This window comes from Nannospalax galili, unplaced genomic scaffold (genome assembly GCF_000622305.1).
Source record: "Nannospalax galili isolate Female #2095 unplaced genomic scaffold, S.galili_v1.0 scaffold281, whole genome shotgun sequence".
NCBI lineage: Eukaryota > Metazoa > Chordata > Mammalia > Rodentia > Spalacidae > Nannospalax > Nannospalax galili.
The window spans coordinates 7,170,147-7,188,115 of record NW_008349068.1 but is presented as its reverse complement, the minus strand read 5'-3'; the positions used below and the strand labels follow the sequence as shown (position 1 = coordinate 7,188,115).

The following is a 17,969-nucleotide window of genomic DNA, read 5'->3' as shown; positions in this document are numbered from 1 at the left end:
AGATGATGTCAGAGAAGCAGAAGATGCCAGATCATTGTACCTAGTTGGTGATGGCAGAATTCATTCTGCTACAAGTAACCAAAATTTCTCTTTGAAACAAAGGAGTCATGTCAATTATCAAGTAAGGTTTTTTATTTTTTAAACAATGTTAACTTTGATCTCCATGTTGTAAGTAATGTAATGGTCTGCTATGGGCCTTAAAGAGGTTAAGTAATATATCTCTAATAGGTGGCAGAAGTTAGAAGAAAAATGATTTCCAGAGCCAGTGGAATATTAACAGAATTTTATGTGAAAAGAGTTGCAGATTTTAAGCACATTAATAAGACAAATGCCAGAGATACAGATCTACCTTTACATTTGGAATTACATGTGTTATACTGGAAATATTCAACTCTAAACTTTAGACACTATAGTAATTAGTAACATCAGCTAATTTAAAAGAATGTTATTTACCACAGTTTCTATAATCTACTTGACATAGTGATATCAAACATAACACATGGTATTAGAAAGCAACAGGATAAAAATACTTATTTAAATGGTCATCTTTGTATATCACTGGCTGAATCTTCATGTTTCCCAAGACACTGTTCTCTCATTTAAGGAAAACGTCGTCTATCCTTGACTTTTTAGTGTTAGTCCCCAATGAACATAAGAGGATCCCAATAAATATTGATGGAATAAATTAATTTTTATGCATGTGTCAACAAATTCTAGAATTAACTGCAATGTTAGAAAGGAATTTGAAAAGGATCTTTATTAAAATTTCTTTCATGATTTTTAAGAGAATATCAGCAATTAGTCCGGGCCTCCCAAATGTATCTTAAATTTCAAAGGTGATATTTACATTGTGTTTGGGAATAGTCAGACTTTCATCTATGGTGAAATAAAACATATTTCAATTATTGTGTTATGGCAGAACATGAAGGTCATGGGTCTCAATAGGTTAGCAAAATCCTTACACAACAATTAAAAAAATGTGTTTGCAGCTGGGAAAAAACATAAGGACGGGCACGATATCATAAGGAGAACATCAGGTTCTTTAGACACAAATTCCAAACAGGTTTTAGAAGACCTGCTTAAGCCATTTTAGCATCAAATCTTTAAAATGCTGAAAGAGACTTAGAAATTATAAGCACCAGAGATTAATATATTCAAAGCAGTAACCAAGGTAACAGCTGGAATGAGCCAACAAGATCTTCATAATCCAATAAGGATGAATCTAAATGAAAGGTGAGAGGCAGAGACCAGCAAAGGACCATCTTCAGCATGAGGCCAACTATGTATACTTCAAAAGTGTAATTTTGTGGCATTAGAACACAAAGAAAACTTATGTACCTTTAGAATTGTAACATTAGTTAGGAAGAAAGCAAAAAGAGCTTTTATTTCTGTGATGGTTTATTTAGAAAAGATTTTAAGATAGCTGAAGAACCACAATTGTTTAATCTATGTGGGAGATGCGTAGGTATTTATATTGTTTTCTTTTAGTCTTTTGCTATGAAAATTTTATGATTTTTTTTCATTTAAAAATAAAATTAAAAATAATGAAAGAAAGCAAACGTTGTGATCAATTGATGACAACACATTCAATACATTTAATAAAACAGTTAAAATGTATTTTCTAGAATGAAATCATTCCTTTGTACTCTCTTCTTAATTTTACTCTATCCTTATTTTACAAATTTTTAGTTTAAAGATGTAAAATAAAAGAAAACATAGCTTCTGTTTGTAATGGAGCTAAACTGCTCATTTATTTATACTTGTGATTAATTTGATAAACAAGGGAATATATAAAATAAAAGTTTGTTATTCATCGACTGTAGTTTCAGTGAGTGAAACTTTTTTTCTCACATAAATTCAAATGGAATTTATATAAAACACAGGAGAGCGAATGTCCCACATTCTCCCACAAGAAACAACTTCTGCTTAACAACTGAGGTTGGGTCCTTTCTTTCCCCGACGTGTACAATCTTAGTGAACTCTGTCACCTGCCTCTTTGCCTCAGGACCCTCATTTATAAAATGTGCACGATGGATTAGCTATCTCACAGAGCTGCTGTAAGAAAATAATACATTAATTTATGTAAAGTAAGTCATGCAGCAATATGCCTAGTACATAATAGGTACAGAAGAAATATTAGTATGGTTAGATGCAGCAGAAGAGGGTTGGTCCACTTCTCATTTCAAACCAAGGTCTTTTCATTCTTTTAGTGTTAAGTCAGTCTAAAAACTATAAATTGGTACTTTAATAATTCTTAATCTATTATATTAGCTTTGGAATTCTTATTGGTATTTCTTCCTCAATGAAATAAATTGACATTCATTTAAAGATTAAAACATATAGTTAGCAAAGAAGTTTGTCACAACTGTGGGTAACTCTTTTATGGTAGAGAGAGTAGGGCTTACCTGTTCAAGGAAATGGTAAAATATAGTTAGTTATGCTGTGTTCTCAAATGGTTGATAGTATGTTCTGGGTTCTTTCTGTTAAAAAAAAGAGAAAAATTCATGGTTTAATCTCTGATCCACATATACCAATCACATTAATGTGAAACTCAACTCATAGCTTTCTCTGTTTAATTTGGGTTAACTATGGAATTACAAGATGCATTTCAAAATGCCTTTTTATAGACATCATCTGTCAAGCATTTAGAATCTGCTAGGCACCATCTCAGATGTGACACAAAGCAGGGGGAATGTGAGCCACTGAATGCTTTCCCACAATGCTTTGCTTCACCCCAAACACGAGTCATAAGTGCAACATCCAAGGAGGAATAAAGTTTTAAATTGTTCTCAGCTAATAAATAGCAGGCAATTGCGTGCTCTCCCCAAATAATTACATTCATCTTAGTAAATTGTTAATTATATCCAGCAAGCTTTAAAAAAGACTGGGCCTCTAGCTCAGTCTGCAATGATTTTATAAAGCACAGGATTGAGAAGAATTTTTCAAACAACTAATTATGTCTTTTCCATGGAGTACTAAACTTATTTTGACATTCCAAAACATGGAAGTCACTCTGGATTAGCACTTCTGCTGAGAAATGCCACCCAGAGTAATCTGGAATACTTCCCACTAGGAATAAACAGAATGACTGGAAGACTCCAGGCTTCTTTCCCCGCTCATGAGCCATTCGGATGCCCCTTCATCTGTGGGCAAGACTGTACAAGCTGCACAGTGTGTGAGGGCCACCTGAAGTCTAGCTCTTACACTGGGTTTCTAAAGTTCTGTATTGATGCATTTTCCCAGAGCCTATGTGCTTCCAAACCAGTAGAATACACCTATCCCATCATCAAGAAGATTTTTAGACTGCAGAAGAGATCTTGAGACTCAAACCTTGATAGTCTACACTTCTTTAGGACCCAAAAGGAAATGCTCACTTGGAAAGAGAAGATATAGGTTATCTCGGTTCTTCTTTTGGATATTCTGGATTGTTTGGTTCATTATGGTTCTAGAGTTCAAATCCAGGACCTTAGGCATGTTAGGCAAATGCTTGCCTCTGAGCTATCTACTCAGCCCTTTTTTGATCTTTAAATAGCAAATGCACATAAAGATAGGAGCAGACAAGACTGTGATCTAAAAGCAACAGATATTGCCTGTATTAACTGCTTCTACTTATGTCAGCTCATTTGATCTTTGAGTATTCATACACAATATGAAAGAGCAAATATATCTACTGACATATATTTAGATTAGAAAGGCTTAACATATAGATAAGCACAAAGCAAAATCCACAGGCAAAAAGATACATGATAAACATTTCCATTCTTCATAATAATTTGATAATTATTTCAGCAAGAATGTTTGCTGAAATCTTTGCAGTTTTTGTCCCTTTAGTCAGACCAGATCTTTTCAAATTTGAGTATTGCAGAATATTTGAGTATTTGTAGAATATATATATGTATATAACATAATCATTTAAAGAATTTTGAAGGATAGTTTTGATTATAAGCAAGTGAAACTTTCTAGGTTAATTCTAGAATAAAAATTAAATGGGAGACCAGCTAGGGGCCTTGTTCAGATAAAAAGAGCCTTTGGATATTTAATAAATGAATATTGAATAAAATAGGATTATTTATCTTTATATTAGAAAATTTCCATTAATGTTCGAAAGTGCATTTTTTTTTTCTACTTGGTCTTCATTTTCCAACAAGTATGTATTTATGTGTGTAAAAGTGAGCATACACATTATGTATCTGTTTGTGCCTTTTATACTTGTAGAAAGGTAACAAAAAGGAATTCTGTAGAGCAGAGTTTAGCAAATAATGGTTCATGGTCCAGCTGGATCCTGCTGCTGTCTCTTTTCCCAAGCACAGTGTTGCTGGCAGTTAGCCACATCTATTCATTTCCAGGTGGCCAAGGGCTGCTCTGATTCTGCAGTGCCATAGCTGAGCAGGTGTGATGGACACTATTTGGCCCAAACTCAAAATGTTTACTGTCTGGCCATTTGCTAAAGCTTTGCTGCAATGACCAACAAAACATAACATATTTATTTGGTGAGCAATATTAGCAGCATTGTTAAATTACTGTCCTCTTAGTCCTTCTAAAACATAACTCCATACTTACATATGAAAGCAAAATTTCAGCTTAAAATACCTAAAGACTCAACTTCATCCCAAAAGAACTGGGAAGCTATTGGTCAAAGAATGAAATGATTGTTAGGAAATTCAGGGTACTCTGTATCTACCAGTCATGAAAAGAATACCCCATTTATCCATAATTTAGACTTTTATGGACGTTCCAACCAACCACAACAAAAAATTAAAATCCCTAAACCAAGAGTGAGAGAGTCTTGAGAAAAGTGACATTAGATGGCAGACCATGTTGCCTCCTAAAAGCCGCCCAGTCCACACAGACACAGGGGAGTGCATCCCTTCAGAGCACACACCTAAAAACCACACTCAAACACAGATGAATGTTCCTGTGCACCTCACCTCAGTGGTTTGATAGAAAAGAACTACCACACCAGGTCTCACCCTATAGCAAGAAGGGAAACCCAGAGTGGCTGCCATGAGAGAGGGGTTGGGACAAACGCATAAGCTGTGTTGGAAATAGCTGTCTCCAAACAATCCCTCCTCTTCTTTTCCCAGAGCATCAGGGAGGTGTTAGGATGCTCCGGGGATTCAGGCTCACAGTTGTACTGCTCAGGAACCCAGGCCAAGGGCAAAGAGGTCAAAAGATCTTGGCAGACATCTAGTCCTTACATGTGATTCATTCATAATAAAAAAAATGAAAATGGCTATTTTTTCTAGACTACATTTTCTCAGAGAGCTATAAATGCCATCTGGGATGTATTTTTAAAAAGCAACTTATAAACGATTTCATAAGGCACATTAAATTGAGCAGTCAGTTTTCAATTAACATAGTGCAACTCGAAGTAATAACTTTTATTCCACATCCAAAGGAATAAAGTAGCATAGCTTTTGTTACGAAGATTATTTTTCAGCTTTAATCTTAGATACATTCCATGGGGTGACACAACATCTTCAAATCAATATCAGCAAATATTGATCGGCTTTGATGTGCCAGTGTTCTGAGTACTTCATGCATAATAATGAATTCATTCCTTACTGTACCCCTCTGACTTTTACATCCCTACTTTATAGATGAGAAAACAGGTCAAGATAGCTTAAGTGACCATCCCAGCAAGGCAGTTAGAAAGTGGTCAAACCTTTCAATTGTATACCAGCTCTTAACAAACTCTGGAAACTGGTTTTAAGTCTACATCTCTGGTGAATGACAATTTCAATCATAAAGGCTTGTGGCACCTCTGAGAAGTGTAATTTTACCTTTGGCAGCTTGCAATTTACTAGAAATACTTATGAAGCATATTTATTATTCAGGATATTGAGCTTCTTATTTGCTCCATTATTTCTATTGGGTTTGCTTTTGCCACTTTCTAGAAGCTATGAGACAAAGCTGGAGACAAAGACTGTAAAGAGTCATGGCTGACATCCCCTAACAAAAAGTCAGCCACTGAAAAATTACCTTTAAGAATGAGTCTACAAGGTAGAGAAGACAATGTATGTCGTAGTTAACATCACAAGGTAAAGTCAGTACAGCATTCAAGGAGGAGTCCCGAATAAATAAACGCCTGTTCAGCTCTGATTTAAACCAGAACTCGCGTGTGTGTGTGTGTGTGTGTGTGTGTGTGTGTGTATGTGTGTGTGTGTGTGTGTGTTTGTGTGTCTTCATGTTTTGGGGGGGTACATACGTGTGTGCAGGAATACATGTGTATTTGTGTGCATGAAGACTAAAGGTCAATATTTGACGTCTTTCTCAATTCCCTTCCACCATATTTTTAAAGACAGGATCTCTCATTGAACCTAGAGCTCACTGATTCAGCCAGACTTCCTGATCAGAAAGTCCCAGGTATCCTCCTGTCTCCAACTCCCTAGTGCTAGGCTTAGAGGGGCACCCTGCCACATCCAGTGTTGGGTATTGTGGTTTGAGTGAGCAATGTTCCCCATAGGCTAATGTATTTGAACACTTGGTCTCCAGCAGGTGGCACTGCTTGGGGGAAGTCATGGAGCCTTTGCTGTGGCAAGTCCATCACTGGGGGCAAGCTTTGGGGGTTTAAAGCCTCACCCCACTTTCTGTTCTCTCTCACGCTGCTTCCTGTATTGAGGATGAAAATGTGATCATCCAGCTAACTCCTTCTGCTGCTACCATGCCGTGTCCTTGCAGCCAAGATGAATTCTTTCCCCCCCAGAACTGTAAGTCAAAATAAACCCTTTTCTCTTCTAAGTTGCTTTTGGTCATGTGTTTTAATCATAGCAACAGGAAAATATGCACTGAGTTTTTCGCATGTGTGTTGAGGATTGAATTTAGGTCCTCAAGCTTCTGGGGCAAGCATTTTCTTGACTGAGCCACCTCTTTTCTCCCCTAAAACCAACTCTCATCAGTTGATTACTCAAGCTAATGTGTTCATACTGCACTGAGGCCTCATGCACATATTTATGTGCACGTTATATACTACCTGTATATTTAAGTTACAGCGAGATAGTAGACTATCATGAAAATGTAATGCCAAGGTCTGATTTTTTCAAAGGCTGTAGCTCAGGTTTCCCAAAACAGTAACATCAAGAAGATAAAACCGAGCCAGTATTGTTGAGCCAGAATATTCTCTCTATTTGCTTTTGAAACACACCTTACTAGAAGTATTATTTGGTTATTTAATTTTGTGTTTCGATAGATTTTGGTGAATAACTAAAACATGGAAATGTTTCAAGTTTCTGGAGTGCCAACTGGGGTTTCTGAAGACTCATTGTAGCTGTTGCAGCACGAGGCTATTCAGTCAGCTCTGAAAGAGACAATAACACTGTTTGCTCTTCTACCAATATGCTTTATGAGGCTTTGAACAGTTCATGCAATTCAGCACACTTGTCCAGAATCACAAGATTTTAAACTACTGAGGACTGCACTGATGATCCATTTGGGACAGTATCTATTACTCGAGCAGTCCTTAGACAGAAGAGCAGCTGCCAACATTACCACTTAGTCTAACATGCTACTAAATCATTTCTATCCTCTAATCTGTTCAGAGTCATTTCATTATCTACTTACTTGTAAGTATAAGAAAGTGTGTTGAACCAGTCATAAATGGTTGAGAACCATTTCTGTTTTTTGGAGCTACCATCAAAGTTGCATTTAGAAGAATGTTATGTTTCTTACAAAGGAAATATATTGCAAATATATACTTGAAAGAATTAAGAACTGTTAATAAAAATCCTTATTCACAAAACATATGGTCTTCAGCTGAGCAGAGAATCTAGAGAAAGCAGACAATAGGCCCTGTACCTTTCGTTCTCAAACCTGACACTCCAGGCAACTGCTGGGAAGATGGCTTAAGCTGACTTAAAGACGTGATCTACTTTTGTCCAAAGTATATCTTCATGATAGGATGCAAAGAGGTGAAGGATACTGGATCAGATTAGTGATAAAAGTCAGTCTTAACTCTGAGAATTTACAGAATAAAAGTTTATAGTCTGTTCACACAAATTCTGGTGGGCGTAGAAGTTTTTCCCAGACATCTCTCTTTCAAACAGGGACTGGCTCTCTTGCTACATTTTTCTTGCAACCCAGTTCAAAGCCTTCAGGTATATAGAAGAAGGAAGAGAAGATATGTAGTGTGCAGAATACTGGCTCCTCAGTGAGGAAAAGATGCATATACACATCACATTCTCTCACACTGCTGTGAGTTGAATGTAGGTTTACATCTATGCAAGCAGTTGAGAATAAATAAATGGCAATTCTGTGAGCACTCAGCATCTCAATTCTGGGGGTGAATTAGGCATTATGAGGTGGTCCAGTGGCTGTATCACAGTCCTTTCTTGTTGTAAAGGGCTGCTAAGAAATAACAACACATAGTGATATAAGCTTAAAACTTACTTATTTCCGTAAATTGCTAACATATGCTGACTACGAGTACAGTATAGATAAATATTTTTACAAATAAAATACAAATTGACACTGTGATATAAAGAAACCTGAGTGGCAATGGGGCACATGTGTCAGTGTTTACCTTATTTATACACTCCACTCAGTTTTCTGCCTAGGATCAGAATATATCTGAAGAAATATAACACTTGGTTGACAGAAAGCCATCTGTTCATTTTTCTAATTTCCATATAGTTACCAACCTTTTAAATTAATTAATTTGTTTATTTTTAAAGATATACATATATATACATATGTACACTCATATTGCCATTTTTGTGATGAGAACACAAAATCTTAGTTATTTAATGCATATAACATATAATTATTAAAGTTATCATGTTGCTCAAGAGATCTTTTGAACTCTTTCCTCCTGTGTAACATCTTATAGCCTTCTTTGACATATCAATGCCTTCCCTGCTGTCATGCTGGCCTCTTGTAACCATAGCTCTACATGCAACCTCCATGAGATCAATGTTTTTAGGTGCTATACATGAGTAATATCATGAGGTAGTTATCTCTCTGTGACTGGCTTATTCTCTTAATACAGCATTCCCCAGGTTTATCCATGTTAACACAAAGGACAGTTTTTCATTCTTTTCTATTCCTAGAGAGCACTCTGTTGTATCTATACACCTCAATTTTTCTATTCATCAGCTGAGGGACACTGGTGGATTCCATATCTTAGCTACTGTTAACAGTACTGCAATAATCACGGCAGTGTATATGAGCCTTCAAAGACTGATTTCATTGTCTTTGGACAGATGGCTGGTAGTGGCACAACTCTATCATAGGAGAGTTCTACTTTTGTTCATTTTTTTTTCTGAAAAACCTCCATACTGCTTCCCATAATGGCTGCCCTAATTTACATTCCCAGCAACAGTGCCAAAGAGTTCCTTTTTCTACATATTCTCAGCAATACTTGCTACTCTTTGTCCTTTTGATAATAGACATGTTAACAGCACTCTAACCTATTAAAAACCCTGGAATAAAGTAATGTAAAAAGACAGAATCCTGTTAGATAAGGAGAAAGACTGGGAAGAGGCTTAAAGGAACCAAGTGGACTCACAGATAGACATATAATTTTTCAGTATCCTATCTGATGGTCTCACTTTCCTTGGCAAAATCTGAATGGATCATTAAGCTGAGTGCCAGAAGTTCTTGTACTGTGATTCATCCTGGTTTTTCAACTTTATTTCAACTGTCCTTGGTCAAAGCCAATCACATCTCAGACTAGTTCTCTGCATTAATTAATTGCTTCAAACTCCACATTTCTTTCCTCCTTGTGGGGTCCCTCTTAGTTCTCATTTTCATTTACGTTGTTCTTGCTCTATCTCCTCATTTCCTCACTCCTTTCTCTCCACCCTTCCTTCTCTCCTCTTATTTCTCACTCCCTCTTTTCTCTGGGCTTGCCAATGTCTCTCTCAACTGAAGTGCATTTCTCTAAGAAAATTCCCCATTAATCTCCAGGAGGAACAGAAGATCTCTGTTCTGTGTGGTTATGGAAACCTGTTACACTTATTTTTATTTCACATGAACTAACTTTTACATAGTACTTTCCTCTGAATTGAAACATACCATCTTGGAGGGAAGCTTCCTGACTCAGGATGTTCCGAAAAAGAGGCTCATTAAGACTCAGGAAGTAGGGCTGGAGAGATGTCTCAGCCATGAGGAGTGTATGTCACTCTTGTAGAGGACCCAAGTTCAGTTCCCAACACCCAAGTCAGGCACTTCACAATCATGTGTAACTATAACTCCAGGGGGAATAAACCCCACTCTGGCTTCCATGGGCACTTTACTTACATGCACCCCCCCACATAATTAAACAGAATAAAGAATAAAATGCAGAATAAAGAACAAAATCTTTAAAAAATATTTTATTTATTACATCTTAAAAGGAGTTCAACATTGTTAGTAATTAGGGAAATGCAAACTAAAACCACTTTAAGACTTCATCTTACCCCAGCCAGACTGGCTAAGATCAAAAGAACAAATGATACCAAATGCCAGACAGGATGTGGGGAAAGGGGAATGCTCATCCACTGCTGGTGGGATTGCAAAGTCATAGAACCCCTATGGAAAGCAGTATGGAGAACTCTTAAAAAACTACAAATGAACCTAGTATTTGACCTGGTTTTACCACTCCTTGGCATATACCCAAATAACTCATCCTATTGCAGAGACACTTGTATATCCATGTTTGTTGCTGCTCTTTTCACAATAGCTAAGAGATGGAAGCAACCTAAGTGTCCCTCAACCGATGAGTGGATAATGAAAATATGGCACATTTACACAATGGAGTTCTACTCGGTAAAGAAAGACGAAATCATGAAATTTGGAGGTAAATGGATGGAACTAGAAACTGTTATACTAAATGAGGTAACACAGGCTCAGAAAAACAAAACACATATGTTCTCCCTCATATGTGCATCCTAGCATCAAATCCTTATAAGTGAGTATGTATCCAGATATACCTTCAGGAAATAGGATAATGAAAAGGAACCAGGGAGGTAAAGGGCAAGAAAGAACCTGAGAGAAGGAGAACCTAAGGAAGAAATGGATAAAAATGGGCTTTTTTAAGGGGAGGGTGGAGGGAAGGAACCTTAGGGAAATGGGCAAAGAAGGAACTCAAGAGAGGTGGGACCATAGGAGACTGGTATTATCAAGGGAGAAATGGGAAAAATGGGGACACTTTAAATGGGGAAGCTGTGGTGTAAGGGTTAGACATGGATAGAGAGAGAGAGGAGAGATAATGCTTAGTGTAAAAAACCAGAGCGAATCATATTAGTCCAATAACCTAATGACAAACTACACATACAATATCTCTACATGAGTCCATGTGTATAGCTGCTGAAGGCTACATAACAAGAAACAGTCCCAGACAAGAGAAACCGTCCTTTGAGCTGTTGTCCAGTGTGGTTGGTCCAAGAGATTCCCAAAATTACACAGGCTAATGCCACAGCCCTTGATTGCCTTATAGAACTTGAAAGTAAGACCCTGAGATAGAACATCCTTCAGACACAAGAGTTGGAGTAATGGAGCTGGAACTGACCTGGAAGCCACTTCCCCTGAAGCTAACTTTCATAGCTTTGGAAAACACTATGAAGGTGCCAAGAGAAAACATGAATCTATGGTCCAACACCAGTTTCTAGACCAAATAACCACATCAGTGACTGGCACAGCATATGACATTGGTGCAGTAGTCATACCTGTGGCTATCAGAGGAGGGTGTCAGATTCCCTGGAACTGGAGTTACAGATGACTCTTAGCAACTGTGTGGATGCTGGGAATCAAACCCAAGTCCTCTGAAAGAGCATTCAGTACTCTTTTAATGGCTGAGCCATCTCTCCAGCTCCAACAATAAAAATCTTTAAAAAAGACTCAGGATTTAAGACACAGTCTGAGGAATTCTTGGAAACTTACTAGATTCATAAAGCCCCTCACTCTCCAAGGCTAACAAAGCAGTAGGGACTGAAAAAGAAAAGATGCCCTCTGCTCTTTGGAGCTGCAAAGAAGTCCAGGGTTTCAGCTCTTTCATAGGTCATCACCCATCGCCCATGTTGGGGTAGGCTTTTAGGGGTAAACCTCCCATTGAGTTGTCTGTGTTCCTGTAAGTAGCCCCTCAGCCACAGTTTTGTAAGTAACCCAGATCAACTCATTGGTTCACCAAGTTGGACTTCAGTGTTATCATTATTTTGGTCTGTTGCTGGTTACTTATTTGGGATGAGCTTGTTTATGCATTCCTAGGAATAGTGACACACAACACTGCCTTAGTTAAAGCTCCTTGAAATTGACAGAAATCCCTATCTTCCTATCTTTTTTCTGCTTGATTGTAGTCCTAGAGGCCATTAGTGTCTATGAGATATATGGGTTATTTTTCATAGTATTTAAATTGAAAATAAATACATGTGCCGCATCAAAATATTAAGCCATATTGCATATGATGCACTTTAAAGATGCTGCCTCATCAAGTTGTCTCTGTCAGGTCCCCACCTCAACATTCCTACACTGAAATCTCCTAACCCGCAATGTGCACTGGCAATGAGGCCTTCTGGGAGGCAGTTAAACTAGATGAGGTCATAGTGTGGTGTTCTAGTCCTCAGGACTGGGACCAGGGTCTCCAGGGCTGACTCTTGCCATTCATGAGAACACAGGAGCAAATGCTGTCCTATTGTCCAAATTCAGGGGTTTCTTTGAGCCCTCTTCAGGACCAGGCCTTGACTTTATCCCTGTCCTCATAAACACAGTATTAACAGGAACTCTGAGAAGGCACTTCAGAGATGATCCTCCACGGTTGATATCTGATCATCCTGCATAGCTGATCAAGTTCCTCATGTCCAACCCTTGATATTTACTTAATCCAATTAAGGATATGTAGCGAGAACCCTCTATTCTTGGTATTTCCTTTAAGTGACTCTCCACTCCTCATTCTGCTTGTTGCCTATGAAACTACAGCACTTTTTGTCTGTTTGGGAGTTGAGCTTAACCTCCTTTAGAGGAGAACAGGAGATAGAAACTGGCTACATAGTTTAGGGTAGAGGACCCCAAATGCAAATTGTTTGTTTTCCTTGGCTAAAAGCTAGAAGTGTTCTTGGCCACTGTCAGCTTCATCCTGCCAGAGATGTTAGAAGTGTTTCAGCTAAAATGTCTTTGGTTCTGCCCGGGCACGTGGCCAGGGACACTAGAAACAGGGTTTGGTTTTTCCTTATCATTTAGATAATGAGTACCACTTATCTGGAAACCATATCTCAGGATATAGCTAAAACTGAGATGTACCTGGACCTCTTATAAGGGAATTGGAATAACAGGTTCATTCCCCCTCCTACATCTCCCATTCAGTAAAGCCTTATTAAGTCCAAGTTTGGTGGTATCCCATTCCCAATGACCCATTCTGAACATTCAGGAACTCTCTGCTTGTCTTTCTCGCTCTTAAACTCTCTATAATAAAACACTTTTTAAAACTTACTCTGTGCTCCTTAAATTTGATTCTTCAAATTTTCAAGATAAAACCTTGAAAGCCACTGTTCTGTGGAAGCTTTGGTGACCATGAACCTCCAGCATCCTAATTCCTGAGCTAAGCTCAGCAGGAACCAAGAAAGGCCCTCATCATTCTTAAAAACACATAAAATTGTTCAGTATCATTTCCGTTATTATGATAGTGAGAAGTCAGGAGAGGAGTCCACACAAGAAACAAACTCATATTCTAAAACTCTAGAACTGTGGGTCAAATATATTTCTGTAGAAGACCAACCCACATCTGCACCATTACCTATCACTGTACATCATCATCAATAATGTACATTATTTGTTTGTCTGCCCCCTCCATCCCAGCTAATGTGCATACTGTAGAAAGGCAGGAACCAGTATCTTTTGTATTCACTCACTATACAATGTGTAGTAGCAAACACTTGTTCAGTAACTATTCAACAAATGAACAACTGAAGTACATAAAACAGAAGTAGGAAGATGTGATTGGTGTTGGTTAACTGTTCAAATGAACTCCTGTGTTATAAGCAATAGAATCTTTCTTATACCTGGATTAGCACCCACTGGTTTACAAGCATATCAGTACAGATGTAGTGAATGTGAATTATAATGATTTATTAAATTAATGATCTTAAGTATAAATTAATTCAATTCAGTCTTTGAAGTGAAAGGACTTCAGAATTTGGATAAAGAAGCTGTGTTGAAACTTTGACCACATACTCAATAGCTGTGGGACTAATCTGGGATGGGCCTTCTAAATGTCTGGTTCTCCAGCATTAGCAAAAACACGAAGTTGATTAATGAGACTTCTCTTATAGAGTTGTTGCAAGGATGAAATAATGTATGTGGTTGGAGAAGTTTTTTGAGAATTGCTGACACTGTGTCCTCATCATTTAGCACTGCTTAGTAGTCTGATGAAAAGAATGGCATTAACTTGAGCAGAAACCCTCTTTAGGTTTCTCTGTGTTATTCAACACTGCTCTAGTTTTTGCCCAGCATCCCAAGGCCTTTTATAAGTTCTTAAGACAGAGGGTGTCTTTGAGAAGAACTGTACCAGAAAAGAAAGCTTTCAGTTACTAATAGGCCAGAATTCACCTGCTGGGAGCTATCTGTTACTCTGCAGCAGGATAAGGAGATTTGATGAAGCAGGCATTTGGCTAGACCAGAAAGACAGATCAGTAGGCAATTTTTGAGGTCAATGTGAACATCTAAATTCCAGCTGTGATCTAAAGAAATCAGAATTCAGTTGACCAGTAGTTCATGGGGTTCTTGTCCTATGTGCTACATCCCTGACTGCATATAGTTTAGGAAGACATGCATTTTTAAAGCGGGGGACTAAGCCCTATGAAGACTGTGCTGTAGTCACCTGAGCAGAAAATTGAAATTCTGATAGATGAACTTTTATCCTGAAGAACTCGAAGCTCCAAGAACAGAGGGTTACCATCAGTTCACTGGAGTCTTGGAGAAAAGGTTTACAGTCTAGGGTGGTCTTAGGCTGGCGGGGTTCTTTTGTTGCAGATTGTTCAAAAGGCAATGTGTGATAATTTAATTGGCACACTGGGAGCCAAGTTGACACCCTCCCTCTGTAACCCTAATTTGAAATGCCTTCTCGCTTCTCCAAGTTATTTTTTTAACAGTGGCATGCAACACTTTATTACTAAAGAAATTGCCTGTAATAGCCTATTTGTAAAAAGTTAGGATCTCTTGAGTGGGAATATTGCTTACTGACTGAAACAATAAATCAACATAAAACCTAACCTTGAAATGCATCTGACTCCCAAGTGTTCTGGAGGTTCTATAACAATATTCCTATATACATTGTACAACAACTCTCATGCCAGTAATGTTAGAAATATTAAAATGCAAAGATGTATCATTATGATTTCGCCAAAAATGTTGGGGTTAGGGATGGGGGTGGAGACTTGGCACAGAGGTCAGAAACAAACAAAAGAAGGACTATGCTTCCCTATAAATAGGAAGCAAAGTGGGAGGCAGATTGTCTGCTGGGGGGGGGGGGCTCTTTTTCAATGTTTTCCTCCTTTTATTATTTTGTTCCAGGCCTTGAAGCTCCCCTCCTTTGTGCTCTTTTCAGAAGGGTGTTCTATTATTATGCTTTGTTTAATTGGCTTAGATTTAAGTAAATAGATGTCACTGAGATGAAGGGCACTGGGAATACAGAAAGGGGTACAGAAATTAACATGGGGGCAGGAGACAAGGGAGAGACAGGCCTTGGGGGGCAGGCAGCCCTGGCCGCGCAGTGTGGGTTCATGAAAGGCTTTAATCTCAAGCGCCTAGTGGCCATTTAACATCTATAATCAAGCCACATGTGTCTGATTTATACAAAAACACACAAAATAAGATTAAAGTCTGAGCTAAAAAACCCACCACCAGTGAGCCACTGAGGCTGTAAAGATGCCAGCTGCTCTAATCACTATTGTTCCTGAGGAGCACCAAGAAGGCTGCTGGCTGCTTCCTGTCTCCACCCCCAAGATCACACCACACACCTCTGGTATTTGTAGGCACAAAAGTCTGCTTCATTGGTAGCTTTTAGCATCATACTCTGAATGGTTTTCAGAGCCCCCTTGAAGCCAGTGGATAGTCAAAAACTTTAAGAATGTATTTTTTTTAAACCATGGATCTGAATAACTACATTATAGTTTTAAAAGCTCCATTTTGAGTGTGAAAGGTCTAACAGGCTCATCCCCACCAACTACCATTGATCTCTCCCAACTGTCTGTAGACCTTGAAGGCCAGCAGCATTTCTCACTCTGAGGGTGCCCCTTGCAACTTGTGACTTGAACCATTTTTGCCTCCATCAGAGGATTCTGCTTTAAGGGAGAATTTACACGAATTTATAATGAATAATTACAGATACTTCAGAAGGTTATAGTTTCAGTTTATTGGTGGTTGATTTTTGCCATCCCATATACATTTCACTTATTGTATGTAAACATGAACTGAACGTCATTCAGCTTAAAGAAAACTCATTCAGCTAAAGACAATGCAGAAAAAATGGTCCAGAAGACATCTGTGACATTGTCTTTGGTTCAGGTATTGGGCTCCCATTTGGAGCAGAGGCTTCCTCTCTGGTTAGCATAAACTGAATATGCTTGCTTTGTGCACAGGTGGACTACTTCAAACTCTTGTAGCATACTCTCAGTGGTTCTTTGGAGGCCAGGGTGACCACAGGGGATGTGAAACCTTCATGGAATAAAAGTACCTCAGCACAAGGAATGATGCCACATTTAGGTCTTCCCATATCAATAAACCTATTCTAGATAATCCCTCAGACAGGCTAGGCTTGTCCCTTCAGGGATCTTAGAACCCATCATGTTGAAAATATCAACCATGACATACACACACACATACACGTATATCATACACATATAGCTCTCTCTCTCTCTCCCTTTCTCTCGCTTTCTCTCTCTCTTTTTCTCTCTTTCTCTCATTTTGACTTATCTTGAAATATTTTCTGTGGCATAAGACAAGATCTGAACTTCACCCAAGTTGGGGATTCCTAAGTGAGGGAACTCCTCAGGCTACCAGTTGGCAGCATTGGACTATGTCTCCAGCTGCCAAGGACAGTCTCACAAATAAAAAAGCTCCAATAATTTACTGAAAGGCATTCGTTGAAAATCATGGTGATGAAAGGCCCAGGAATCACTAGATTCTAACATAATTTCAAAATAACAGTAAAATCTGGAATATAGATTTCCACTAATTTCTTTGTAGGAAGAAGTCCCTGAAGAAAAATCTGGTCAAGAGAATAAGAATCTCTGGCCTGTGTGGAACCTTTACTTTCCAGTTTTGCCAAATCAATCACCTGGTCCCAAGACTAGCCCTAAAAAGATGGATCATCTTAAGTCATGCAAAACAGGTGTAATGCTTAGTGCATTAATAAGATGTGAACGTTTCCTGCTTAGATCCTTGCTCGCTAGTGCAATGGTTTTTGACCAGACCACAGACCTGCAGCTTTCCATCAATCTGTCTACTTTTTTGAGTGGCTACTTCTTTTCGTCTTTACATCTGTTTTATAACCATGTTTTCCCTAATGCTTTGGACTGCTCCAACATATTTTCTTTCTTTACTTTTACTCTAAAGCTCCTTTCCCCTCCCCACTAGTCTGCCATGTGTCTGACTTCCACATGACTTTATGGCTTTATTCCTCCTCCCGTAATTCTCCTCCTCAAGCCTGCTGAGATTTAGAGTTTGCCTACCCCGAGGATTTTTCCTTAAATTCTAATAAAATTTTCTTAAAGCTTCTAAGTCCATTCTTAAATTCTTTTTATGAATGAGGTTAAGAACCCTGAAAGGGGACCCATTTCCTCCATATCAATACCACTGCTTTCCCAAAGGATGTCAATCCTTAGCAGTCACATCTATTTTTAAAAATAGATTTATTTGAAGGCTGGGCATGGTGGCACACGCATTTAATCCCAGCACTTGGGAGGCAGAGGCAGGCGGATCTTTATGTGTTCGAGGGCAGCCTGGTCTACATAGTTCCAGGACAGCTGGAGCTACAGGGAGACCCTGTCTCAAAAAGACAAAAA

At 38.4% G+C, this 17,969-nt stretch overlaps 1 protein-coding gene across 16 annotated transcripts in view; it reads right to left on the bottom strand.

Annotated features, from left to right (window-relative positions):
- Map2 (microtubule associated protein 2) overlaps positions 1–17,969 on the bottom strand; it is a 310,297-nt gene that overhangs the window by 109,950 nt on the left and 182,378 nt on the right. For all 16 annotated transcript variants that reach the window (XR_003851599.1, XM_029569952.1, XM_029569954.1 and 13 more), the window contains one exon: positions 2,406–2,480. The gene's annotated coding sequence lies outside the window, so the exon portion shown is untranslated. The remainder of the gene's footprint in view (positions 1–2,405; positions 2,481–17,969) is intronic.